This window comes from Benincasa hispida, chromosome 3 (genome assembly GCF_009727055.1).
Source record: "Benincasa hispida cultivar B227 chromosome 3, ASM972705v1, whole genome shotgun sequence".
Classification (NCBI taxonomy): Eukaryota; Viridiplantae; Streptophyta; class Magnoliopsida; order Cucurbitales; family Cucurbitaceae; genus Benincasa; species Benincasa hispida.
In genome coordinates, this window is record NC_052351.1 from 30,863,599 (window position 1) to 30,877,873 (window position 14,275).

Below are 14,275 nucleotides of genomic sequence, written 5' to 3' on the forward strand. Positions count from 1 at the left end.
CACTAAATTATGTTTAAACTGATAATAAATAATATTCTTTTGTCATCTAACTTTTCTTTTAAGCTCAAGTTATCATCAAGTGTCTAAATCACCTCTCTTTTTTTTTTTTTTTTTTTTTATCTCATTCCCAGTGATATTGAGGTTGAATCTGATTCTTTGGAAGTGATTAATCTGATTAACAACAACTCATCAGAATTCACTGAGGTGAAGAATTTTGTTGTGGTTGGATGATTAGGAAATATCTCTTTCTCTTTTATTGCTCGTTTTCAAAATCAAAGTTGCTCAATATGTTGTTATTTATGTTGTCGATTTCCTATATGATTTTGGTCATTTTGTCTCTTCCACTTCAAAAGTTGATTGGAAGTGTTAGGACTTATTTCTCTAGATGAATTTTGGATGTTATTAACGATGGCTTTATTCCTCCCTTTTGAGTTGGGGTTTAAAAAGAAGAAAAATAAAACTTTTTTTTTAAGTATGAGTAGATTAGACTCGTTATTCCTCCCCTTGAGTTGGGGTTAAAAAAAAAGAAAAAAAAAAAAAACTTTTCTTAAGAGATTAGACTCTTTCCATACACATCTTAGTTTAAGCTTATTCATTTAGTGGACATGTCTCTCTCCTTTTTGTATAATTTGTTTTTGGGTAAAATTTCACTGACGGATCTGTTAACATTATCTCTATTTAATTTCTAAATTTAAGAAAATTCAATAACATTTATCTTTTGTGTTTTGACACGGATGCATCATTAACTCTATTGATTTAGATATGTTTAGGGTATTAATTAGGATAATATAGTTCCATTTGGAAATTAAAAGTGTTGACAAAAATGTTAATTTGGGATGGTGCAGTGTGGTGTTTACTGCAAGAAAAACTAATAGATTGGGTTTAAGGCTAACAAAAATAAGTCTTAGGTTGGCTCAACTGCCCAAAATTAATTTTAATTTCATTAATCATCAAAAAGCAGATGAATGGTCATATGAATATGTTGTAGCAAATTCAAACGAACAGCAACGGCAACATGCACATGTGGTGAAATAGTTGTACTTCCACAACCAACACATTTTGGACTATAATATAGAATGTCTTGGTATTTATACCCTCTAAACAATTTCAAATCTATCCATGTGGGACAAAGCTCCCTATTCCCTAACTTTTCCTATGGACCTAAGCCCAAAGGTCATTTCCAACAATCCCCCACAAATGATTATTACAGAAAAGTTAACAAGTAAACAACATAAAAGATTATTTTGAAAAAACTATTATGAGCAAGTAAAGGAGATCAAACTTAAACGTCAATAGCTAACGATATGAATTGATGCATAGTGAAGTAGGGCGACAACCTTATTAGAGAGAATGAGTTACCTCTTGAGCTTTCCATAACATTGGTTGAGACCCACAGACACGTTTTCCTCTTAGTCCTTTTCTCGATTCTGCGATATAGAGTGTGCTTATTATGGCCATACACATAAACCTCAAGCCATCGTGAAAGCTCTAGAAAGAGACCTTTAAACTATTTCATAGAAGGTGGCCACACCTTCACTATCACAATAGATACTTCATCAAGTTTGTTAGAGACAAACCATTCAAATTGAGCTATGAAAACTTCGTGATCTAGTTCATATCAAGACCATCTTCATCAAGTATGTCAAAGATAAACCACTCAAATATTGAGCTATGAAGATTTTATTATTATCCATCAAGTCCACATTAGAACCACCCAAAGAAAGAACTACGGATCAATAAATTTTTTTAGTATTATCCGTTAAGTCCATCCTAGGACCACCCGCATAATAGACTATGGATCATCAAGTCTATCGCAACAGACCACCCAAACAACGACTATGGACCATCGAGTCTATCACAATAGACCACCCACACAAAGGGTTATAGGGTTTCAGCCCCATGTTTATTGATGATTCTAAAATTGTTTTCTTTGTTAGGTCTTTGGTTAAAAGACCAACCAAATTTTTCTCAGACTTCGCATATTCAAAGGAAATAACTCCTCCCTTAAGCAATTGTTTCACAACTCCATGTATAAGACCTATATGTCTCCTTTTACCATTATATACACTATTGATAATAACTATGACAACCTGTGAATCACAATGCACAAAGACTGGTACTGGTGCCCCCCATAATGGTACATCTCCTAGTAGGCTTCTAAGTCATTCAACCTCCTTTCCTGCTAGTTCTAGAGTAATAAATTCAAATTCCATAATGAATCTAATTATGCAAGTTTGTTTTGCAGAGTTCCACGATATTACTCTTCCTTCAAGTAAGAATATATATATCACTTATAGAACCGATCTCGTCATTATCAGTTACACAGTTTGCATCACAATAACCTTCTAATACAACAGGGAATTAGTTAAAATGCAAACAGTAGTTCATGGTGCCTTTAAGATATCTTAACAGATGACAAATAGTACTCCAATGATCATTATCACGTTTTGTGTATATCTACTCAATCTACTCACCATATACAATATCAAGTCTAGTATAGTTCATTAAAAACATAACACTACCTATGATTTTTGCATATCCAGACTGAGATACGATATCTCCTTTATTTTTCTTAAGATTTATACTAGCCTCATATGGATTTCTTATAGAAGGATCATCAAAACAATCAAATTTCTGTAGTAATTTTTCAATGTAGTGTGATTGACATAGTGAAAAACCATTTTCAATTTTTCTTACCTTAACACCAAACATTGTGTCAATTTCCCCTAAATCTTCCATTTTGAAATGTGACGATAATAATAATTTAGTATTATGTATTGTGTCTATGTTTGTTCCGAAAATGAGCATATCATCAAGATACAAACATATAATCACATACTCAGCTCCAAACAACTTCAAATAAATAGACGTATCTGAGGAGTTTACCTTAAACTCATAGTTTATCAAAGTATCATTGAATTTTTCATACAATTGTTTGAGAGCTTATTTAAGTCCATAAAGAGATTTTTTCAGTTTACATACTTTGTTTTCCTGATAGGCAAACGGTAAAGCCTTCAGGCTGTACCATATAGATTTCTTCTTCTAGATCACCATTGAAGAATGTTGTTTTTACATCCATTTGGTGAATTGGAAGTCTATGGATAACAACTAGTGCAATCAAGACTCTAATTGTAGCTATTTTTGTTACAAGGGAATACGTGTCAAAGAAATCAATATCTTGTTTTTTTTGTATATCATACTACTACCAATCCAGCCTTGTATCTTTCAATTGAACCATCTGGCCTCGTTTTCCTTTTGAAAATCTACTTGCACTTAATAGGTTTACTTTCTTTTGGAAGATGTACTAAGTTCCAAATTTGGTTCATGATTAGAAAATTCAGTTCACTCTTAATGGCTTCCTTCCATAAGCAAGAGTATACAAAACTTAAGGCTTCTTAGTAAGTTTTAGGATCCTCATCTATTAGATGCATATATGCAAACTGACAATCAATATCATTTGGCCTCTCAACTAAAAAGTAGTTAAAAAAAGATTATGACCAAAATTTTTCTCAATTCTCTGTCTCTTACTTCTTCTTCTAGGTTTTATATCATGCATTTTATCCATAGTGCTAACATCTACAGATTTAGACATACTACTAGAAGCTATATTATTTCTTGTTTCATGCATACTATTAGACTAGGAAGACATAGAAGCAGATACATTCTCATAATTAGACGTTCTAATAGATATGGTGTTTTCCTTTTTCAATGGAAAAACATGCTCAAAGAATTCTGCATCCCTATATTCACAAACGGATCTATCATTCAAGCACATAAATCTATATGCGGCATTATCTGAAGCATAACCAATAAACACACAATCAAAAGTTTTAGATCCTACTGTAGGTTTCTTAAATGTAGGGTATTGTCACACCCCGCCCCAGACCACCCTCTTAGCCTAGGAAAGGGCGTGACTGCAGCAGTTATCAACCCTTTTGCTGACACTTACTACCTAATAACTCTTGCAGAATAACTCTGATACCAAGATATAACTCATATACAGCGGAATGTCTTTATGCCAAAAATTTATTAATTCAGAAACATAACATGTTTAGAGTAATTACAACACTAGATTCATAAGTCCCAAAACCCAAAACCCTAATCCCTATATGAACAACAGTAACATGTGTACAATATTTACAGTAACCACCTAACAGACGGGTTACAATATCTTTATCCTTTAGTGGCAGAGCAGATGCAGAGCTATCTTCTGAGGATTTGACCTCTACCTAGGGGAAAGGAAAACATTTGAAAACGGAGTGAGCTTGCTAGCCTAGTGAGTGACTTAAGAAAGATAACTGATTCTCATGCAAAAATCTCAATAAAGAGTTTAAACTGAAATATAAGCTTCAACAGTACCTTGTATTGCAGTATAAACATTTTCCAAGCACAAAGCATATAAAGCTGTTTTAATCATAAAACAGTAAAACCGTTTCTCAGTTGAGAATAACCTTACTGTGGTTAAAAATAATCCCAACATCAACTGCTAGTCAAAAGAGAACCCTTTTGCTCAATCTCTGACTCTAACTACCTACGTGCACGTGGCCATACTAAGTACCATCATACCTTTGGTACTTCTGCTCAGATACCTTCTCAAATGTCCTTCAGTATCGAGCTGCTAGGATACCTTCTCAAATGTCCTTTGATATCAAGTTGGTTTGGTACCTTCTCAAATGTCCTTCAGTACCAAGTTAGTTAGATACCTTCTCAAATGTCCTTCGGTATCCAGTTGGGCGGATACCTTCTTAAATGTCCTTCGGTATCGTGTTTTAAGTAAAACTAGTTATAAATGACTTTCTCTTTAAAGCATGTAAAGTATAACACATATAAAAACATGGCTTTAAAGATATTAACACATGCTGGGTATATTTAACACATATAAATAACTTTTCAACAAACTTCGCACATATGCATGTGTTTAAAACATAACTCATGGTTTGCTTGGAAATCCCTTTGTAAAACTAGCTGGCATAAGAATAATCTTCTTTAAAATATGCTTTCTTTAAAATATTGTAAATATTTTAGTCAAACATTTTAGTAAAATTTTTTAGTCACTCACCTCGATCGCTTAGGAACTTTTCACTCTAGAAGTTCCTTGTTTACCTTAGGCTCCCTTTTCCACCCCTAGAATCCAGATTCAACATACAACTCAGATTACTAATAGTTCTAAACCTTATTTTGAGATACTTCCTTCTACAAGGAAACTTAACCTAAAATATGAGATCAGGACTTCTCGTGGTTTGAATGGAATCTCAAAATCTTCAAGACTGGCCCAAGCTTATTCGACAGCCTGACCCTTTTGTCTTCTTCTTAGTTTCCAGCCCAATCCTTTAGAGTTTTTCCTCCGGCAGCCCTATCCTGAAAACTAGACTTCCAGAGCTTTTAGGTGGCTTTGGAATCAATCCAAAAGCACGAGTATTTTGGGAGAACTTCTCGTCCTAAGTTGATGTTATTTTCCAAACTTCACTGTCCACTGCGTCCTCTTTGAAATTCTATGATCAACGCATGGATTTTGCTCTCAACGCAATATTTACTCAGCTTTCCCACTCTTTTTAAATGTATTTTGAGTTGTGATCTGAAAAAGAAATCCATGGTTCTATTTATAGGTGTCCAAACACTCTCCAAACTCGACACCTCCTACTTGGTTGCATGTCCAAATGTTTCCTCCTCACACTAACAACACAACTCTTTGATCAACGCATCCTAAGTGTTCTTCTCCTAACTAGTCAACACAAGGGCTTCAAATTGCATGTCCTCTTATGCAACCACCTCAAATTCTTAAGGCTTAAGGTTTCCTTTCAAGAAGAAACGTGTTTGATGACGTCCTTTAGGTGAGCTCATCTTTCATATGCGTCCACAAACCCTTGGATGTTCAACGCATAGTGTCATCAATGCATAGCCTATAATCAACGCATAGCAAGCCAACCCACTACCATCGCAATCTAACTTAGCCATCGCAAGAGCCAGCCATCACCAATGCATAGGATGGCCGCTCGACGCATGGGCTGGGTGCTTGGCAAAAGCACTCGACGCATGGATGCTTGGCTGGGCGCTGTGCATCGACCCATGTCACCCTTCCAACGCATGCCTTGCCCGCGTCCTCGCCTACCCTTGTGCCATCCAACCTTCCAACGTATCACTTCAATTTTCCTTCCTTCAGCTGCATGGATGCATACCATCCTTTCATCGCATCCATCACATCCAACGCATCCATCATCCAATGCATCCAACACATCCAACACATCAATCATATACGTTTATACTTAGCCAATTTTTCAAGTTTTTCCCCAAAAGTCAAGCTTCCAAATTTCCTCTTTTCTTCTAATTTCCACCTTTTTCTCTACCATTACACACTAGTGTCCACATCAACCTACTCACCAAACTGATCTCAGTAGGGAACATACTCAAGTAGAGAAATTAGGATTCAGGGTTCACAGGTATGGTACCTTAGCCAAACATCCCCACACCCCCAGGCAAGAGAGATTAGGTGCATATCCTTTCTAGAGTTTGTAAGGTGTCTTATTCAGTTTCTTGTGAGATACTCTGTTAAGAATAAAACAGGTAGAAAACACAGCTTCCCCTACATGTTATCAAACAATCCATAACTTAACAACATAGCATTCATCATTTCCTTAAGATTTCTATTTTTATGTTATGCTATACCATTTTGTAGTGATGAATAACGTGCAGTAAATTCATGAATAATTCCATTTGATTCACAAAATTCTTTAAGTGTATTATCACTATAAACACCACCTCTATCTGACCTTGACCTTTTAATCTTCTTATCTAATTGATTATCTACTTCTACTTTATATTTAAAAACATACTACCAGCTTCATCTTTTGTTTTTAAAAGATAGATTTTAGTATATCTAGAAAAATCATCAACAAAAGAAATCTAGTAATTTCTCCCACCTCTACCTGTGGTGTTTTTTAAATCAGCTTAATGAGAGTGAATCAATTCTAGTAATTTTGTATTTGTAGATGTGACAGGTTTAAAGCTTTCTTGATAAACTTTGTTTCTACACAAATAGGACATTTACTAATTTCATGTGTTTCTGATGCATTAATCAATTTTAAATCCTTAAGTTTCTTAACGATGCAAAATTCACATGATCTAGCCTACCATGTCACATATAAGAGACTCAACTATGTAAATAGAATCAGAAGCACTTGCATTCATCAAATTTGTATCAGGGACAATATTCAATACAAAAAGACCATCAGCAAGATATCTCTTACCAACAAAGTCTCTATTTTATTTGAGGACCATCTTGTCAGCTTCTAGGACAACCTTAAGCCCAGTCAGATTTAATAGACTCCCAGATACCAAGTTCCTAAGTAAGAAATGTATATAGGTTACTGATAGAGTAAACATGCAAAATATGGAAGCTAACAGAATTATTATGTACTCTAATTACATTAATTTGAGTTAAAAACATGCTATAAACACAGTTTTTCATACAATAGGGTTCCAATTTTCTCGCTTTTATAGATTTCCACTTGATGCTCACTAGTTTCACAAAATTGACCTCAATTTCTTCAGTAGACTATCAAGAGAATCTTCTCTACTATTCTCAGTCTTGGATTGAGTGATGGAACTCTGAATTAAGAGAATTTGTGTTGATTTAGAGTTTGGGCAGAAATAGGGTTTTTAGTCCTTTCTTCCTTTAGATTTCTAGCATGCATTAACTAGCAAATTGAAGTCAAAACGTTAATTTATAATCAGAAACCATGCGAAGGAGATCAGATTTGGAGTTGCCACTTCAAAATTCATTGAAGTTTAATGGCATGATGGGTTAATCTGTGGATAATTCCATTCAAAATAAAAAATGGGACAAATCCATTATTATGATTAAATTTTAATTTTTTAATCATATTTAATCTAAAACTAAATTAAATCTAATTTAATTTCAATTCCTAAAATTGAATGTCTTTTTTTTTGAAAAAAAATAAAATTAATTAATTAAACAAATTTAATTAATTAAATAATAATTTAATATCAAATATCAAATTAATAAAACACCTATATCAAACATGAATCCTATTCATGTAATCAATATTTAAATCATTATTTAAATATGTTGAATTCTTCAAATACATTTAATTTCAATAAATTTAAACGTTAATTATATCGAATATGATTATCCAAACTTTAAATTGAATTTGAACATTTCAAGTTCACTTAATATTCTAATCCAAAGTTTTATTCTTTTACGAGCTAGTAGATAAACCTTATGAACCTACAGATCTTGAGCTCTAACGATTTGAGATTAATTGGTTAAACTCTTTAAATAAAATTAATCAATATTCGTTAACTACCGTGACATACCATTATAGTATTGGAAATGGTGTCCTAAATCTCCTTGTAATCTCGTAGTTTGTAAACTTTGTATAAACATATAGTTGTTAATAAAATAAATGTTATTTTACAAGCATATACTCAATCCAATAAACTAAGATCTGAGGTTATTTCATGTAATTTAAATAAGTATGTAGAGACATACAAGTATATCTTGTTTAAATAATAACGTAAATGGTCTGTAGTAGATGGATACGACTGGATACCTTATCCTGATGACACTACGGACACGACCTATTTTGTAAGTGTTACAAGTATTGTAAAGTGCTACAAATGATCTGATCTTGATCATTCGAGTGGAGACATGCGAGCTGAAGTATTCTATACAAAGATTTTGTATAAGATCGAACCACGAAATGATTAGTCTCTTTATATAACACTGTTAATAATAGAGACTTACATTTCATTAGGATGACCATAGGTGACATGACCTGAATCCTGAATGAGTTGTGAACTCCTGCTCATGAAAGCGGTCCTTTAATTTGTATAGGTGAGAGTAACCAGATTTCAAACTCAATAAACCTACCATTTTGGGGATTCGTCTGATTGGAAAGTTGAAAACACAGCTACATAAGACGGAATTCACTCCCTCCCTGATGCAGGGGCATGTAGATAAATACTCTCCCTTAGTTCTTGAACATAGTGGCCACACCCTCTCCTGGCTCGAGAGGGACTTGGTCATAATGGGACTATGACTTATTGTTCATTAGAGGAATCATTGGTACTTAAGAAGTTAGATGTAACTACAGGGGCAAAACGATATTTTGGCCAAGTTGTACTTACAAGCAATTTGTGAAGGGTCATCACACTGTTGATTGGTTATATCCAATGGACATAGAAATTTATCTATAGTGCAAAGAGTTCAGCTATCGGTCTTTAGTGGAGTGATCGACGGTTAACGAATGTTGGGTAATTTAATTAAAGAGTTTAATTAATTATCCGACTACCATTGGAGCTTCAATCTACAAGTCCATAAGATCCCCTCTGTAGCTTAACAAGGATTTAATCTTTGGATTAATTTGAAGTGTTCAAATTAATTGAGGGAATTAATCATATATGATATAATTAATTATAATGTATTTGATACATTATAATTGAGAGGAATTTGAATATGATTCAAATACCAATTATATGAATAAGATTCATGTAATTAAATATAAATATGATTTATATTAAGAGAAATTAAATATTTGAACATGATCCAAATGTCATTTATATAGATGAGATTCATATAAGTGAATTTAATATAAATGTGATTTATATTAAATGCCACGTATAGTTGAGAGAGAATAAAATCTATAGTTTATATTGTATTTGATGCAATACAAAATTATAGGTTATATGTTATATTTGATATAACATATAGTGTGTATATATATATATAATAAAAAAAGGAAGGAGTTATAACTCCCTTCCCCTATTCTCTCAAGTTAACTTACGTGGGATACAAGAAGTTGAGTTAATCATCTTTTTCCTTAATTCTCTCAGAGAAGAAGTGCTCTCTCTAAGGAAAAACATACAGAGAAGAAAATTTCTTCTCATCCCTCTTTTCCTCTCCATATCCTTCCCGCTTCCAAGGATTCAAGCAAAGCCCACAACTCTTGCTTGAATCCTATATCCAAAGAGAATACAGAGGGTTCTCGAGTGGTGGTGTCTGTTCTTGAAGAAGGAGTTTGCATGGAAGGAGATCCGTTCGTGGCTTGTACGAGGGATTTCTTGAAGAAATGGTTCTTCAAAGGTAAGGGTTTCTGAAACCCTAGGTATTTGTTTTAAAGCATGTTATAATTTTAAGTAAATGCATATCTTGTTGTTGTTTTACTATAAAACTTCATATTCAATAAAAAATGGAATTTGGAAGATCTTTGCTTCTACTCAAAGGATCTTTTCCGAAAATTTCCTTCATGTAGCGCAGTAGTTGCACTCTTCTCACTGTTGATATATTTCTGTCTACTTGATTTAACCATAATCAGTAAGTCGATCCTTCACAGGTCGTTCATATTTACAGCTAGGTCAAAATTATCATTTTACCCCTATAAATACTTCTTGCTCCTTAAGTCTCCACTGATCCCCTATTGAACAATTGGTTTATAGTCCAACTAATAAACCATTTCCCTTTCTGTCAAGAGAGGGCGCGTCCCTTTGTTCAAGACTAGGAATCAGTACATAAGGGAACAACCTATCTGTTAACCTTAAGATGGGTAGGAGTGAATTCCATCTTGCAAGACTCTGTCCTCAACTATCTATTCGGTTTTATCCCCAAAATGGGAGGTTTATTGAGCGGTGATGTTGAACGACTCTTACCTATGTAGATCAAAGGATAATCCTAAATAAACAGGAGTTCATAGTTAACTCAGGATTAAGATTGAGTTACCTTAGGTCATCGATTTGAAATAGTCAGTTTTAACAGAAAACAGTTGTTATAAACAAAAGTGACTATTTCGTGGTCCGATCTTATGGAAACGTCTTTTGCATAGGATGCCCCCACTCACATGTCTCTATATGAACGATTTCAGGATCACATTGTTTATATCAATATACAAAGTGGGTCGCATCCATAGTATCCCAGGATGAGGTACCCAATCTCATCCATATACTTATATTCCTTTTTTACTATAAACTAAAACTTGATCCTTTTTTATGTCTCTACATAAAGTTAAAGTATTCATACTATAATCACGGATTTTTTTTATTGAATTTTATAACAGAATGCAATTTCAATAACACTTTTATTGAATAAAGTTTCAATAATACCTTTTTTTGCATAAATAGAATATGTTTAAACAATACGAACTGCGAGTTTTAGGACATTCCCAAAAAATACATTACTTAAGGATGAAATTTTTCTAGAGGTTAATTTTAGAAGAACCTTCCCTTTTCCAACCACTCCTGTTGTGACAGAGTTACCCATGAACACACGTTCTTCGTCAGTAATGTCCTCGTAGTCATAGAAGAGCTCTCGATTTGAGCATAAACGTCTCGAAGCTCCGATGTCAAGTATTCAGTCCATTTTGTTTTCCACAAGGTTTGCTTCCAAAACAACAACAATTACGTTATCTTGTTCAACAAGATTAGCTTTCCTTTGACTACATTGGAAGGATTTGTGCCCAGGTTTCCTGCAGACATAACAAATCAATTTTTTCTTTTCAATCTTCCTACCAGTAGTTTTATGATGCTCATTCTTTTTAGAGGAATTTTTCTTTCTTGACTGCTTCTTATGATTTTTTAGCCCCTCTTTGTTAACAGCAAAAGATTCAACCAAGCTATCATTAACTGAATTTAGATTTCCAAAAAATTAGCCGATCTTTTAGCCTGTTGGCTTCATTTTGTGCATGTGACTGATTAACTCCTAGAGTGTTAGGTCCTTCATTTTGTGTTTCAGATTATTTTTGTAGTCGCTCCAAGATAGGGAAAATTTCTTAAGCAGTATATTTGCTTAGAGAACCTCACATTATCATGCCCTCGGTCAGAACATTGGCCACAAAATTTTCATATTCATGCATCTGCTCCACTATTGGTTTCCCATCTGTCATTTGGACAACAAACAAATCAAACATCAAATCTATCATATGGTTCATCAGATGGCCACAAACTATTTTGTTGTCTTTCTTGTACTTATCAAGATCAATCGCAAAGGACTGCTTTGATTGATCAAAAACATCAAGGGGTTGTTTAGAGGATTCTGGATCAGAGAAAATAATCATCTTCTCAGTATCAGCAGGCATTTCTATAGTGATGATATAATCAATCTCTAGCTATTCGAAGAATATCAATAATTTCTGAGACCAGCGGTGATAATTTACTCCGTTCAGGGGTTTGAGCTTGGACAAATTAGGGAGAACCTTACCAGTCTTGATCAACATCTGGTTAATTTCTTTCAGATTGTTAGAACATATGTCACAAAAGGGTTGTTGCGTCGTGGAGAAACCACGACCCTAAAAACAATTACGGTGTGACTTTGGTGCTAATCGCTATGTCAATTGCTCCCCAAGGTTAACACAAACTCCAAATTCAAGCATGCACTTGCTAGAAAATGGACTAGAATCGATGAGAAGTTTGCTCAGAACAGAAGAACAATTTGACGAAAACAGAAGAGGAAGTAAGAAACAATCAATTGTATGTCTTCTCTCAAAGGTATGATCTCTATTAAATAGTAGAGGAGACAACAAACAGATGAACGTTGTAGCAAATGAACGATCATATGAATGTTGTAGCAGATGAACGGTCATATGAACATTGTAACAGATGAAAGACCATATGAACGTTCATCAACGAAAAAATGAACAATTGAAGCAAAACAACAATCAAGAAAATGATCAAACAAAACAGTCAACAAAATATTAATAAAATAATTAAGTAATAAAATTTAATTCCTTTTCACGCAAGTGTAGTTACCCTAACCCATCCAACCAAATGGATGGAAGCGGCGGCACACGCGTGTGGTGAAAGGGTTATACTTCCACCACCAACACACTTTAGACTCTCATCTAAAATGCCTTGGTATTTGAACCCTCTAGGCAATTCCAAATCTATCTATGTGAGATAAGCTCCCCACTCCCCTTATAAAAAGTGTAAACCCCTAACCCTAGGTATTGGGTTGATGCCCTAAATCTCATAAGGTCTTATAGTTTATAAATGATCTGAACAAACTCATTGTTTATTTAATAAAATATATGATATTTTATTCCACATTTTTTTACATTAATCACAAACCAATAAACTAACATCTAAGGTTATCTTGTAGATTAAACATATATATAGAGATATATGGGTGGATCATGTTTAAGTGATAATCTAAATTGTTTGTAGTAGATGGATAAGGCTGGGTACCTTATCTTGGTGACACTACAAGTATGGTCCGCTTTGTAGGTGTTACAATTATTGTAAAGTGCTATAAATGATCTGATCCTGATCATTCATGTATAGATATGTGAGTGGGGATATTCTATACAAAGGAGTTTGTATAAGGCCGGACCACAAAAATGTTTAGTCTCAATATATAATGTCGTTCATAACAGGGACTTACATTTCACCAGGATAACTATAGGTCACATGACTTAAATCCTAAGTAAATTGTGAACTTCTGTCTATGAGAGCGGTCTTTTGATTTGTATGGGTGAGAATGGCCAGATCGCCGACTCAACAAGCCTACCATTTTAGAGATTTGTCTTATTGGGGAGCTGGGAACACAGCTACACAAGAAGAAATTTACTCCTTCCTCGAGGTCGGGTAAGTAGATAAATTACTCTCTTAAGGGTTGATTCCAGGACTTGAATAATGTGGCATCACACCCTCTCCTGGCTTAAGAGGGATTTAGTCATAGTTGGACTATGATCTATTATTCATTAGAGGGATCAGTGGTACTTAAGGAGTTAGATGTAACTATAGGGGAAAAATGGTAATTTTGGCCCAACTGTACTTACGAGCAATTCGTGAAGGGTCATCGTACTGTTGACTGGTTATATCCAATGGCCACAGAAATATATATGTAGTGCGAAGAATGTAGCTGTTGATCTTTACTGAAGTGCCCGACAGTTAACTGATGATGAATAGTTTAGTTAATTATTCATGTACCGTTGGAGCTTCAAGCTACAGGTCCATAAGATCCCCTTCGTAGCTCAATAGGATTAAATGAGAATAAGTTTTTGGATTAATTTGAATTGTTCAAATTAATTGAGGGATTTAATTATATATGATATAATTAAGTTATTTTTAATTATATGTGATATAATTATGTAATGTATTTGATACATTATAGCTTTAGTGAGAGGAAATAAATATTTGAATATGATTCAAATATTAATTATATGAATTGGATTCATAATAGTTAAATTTAATATCAATGTAATTTATATTAAATGTCATATGAGAGAGAAAATAAACTATAGGTTATATTGTATATGATATAATATTA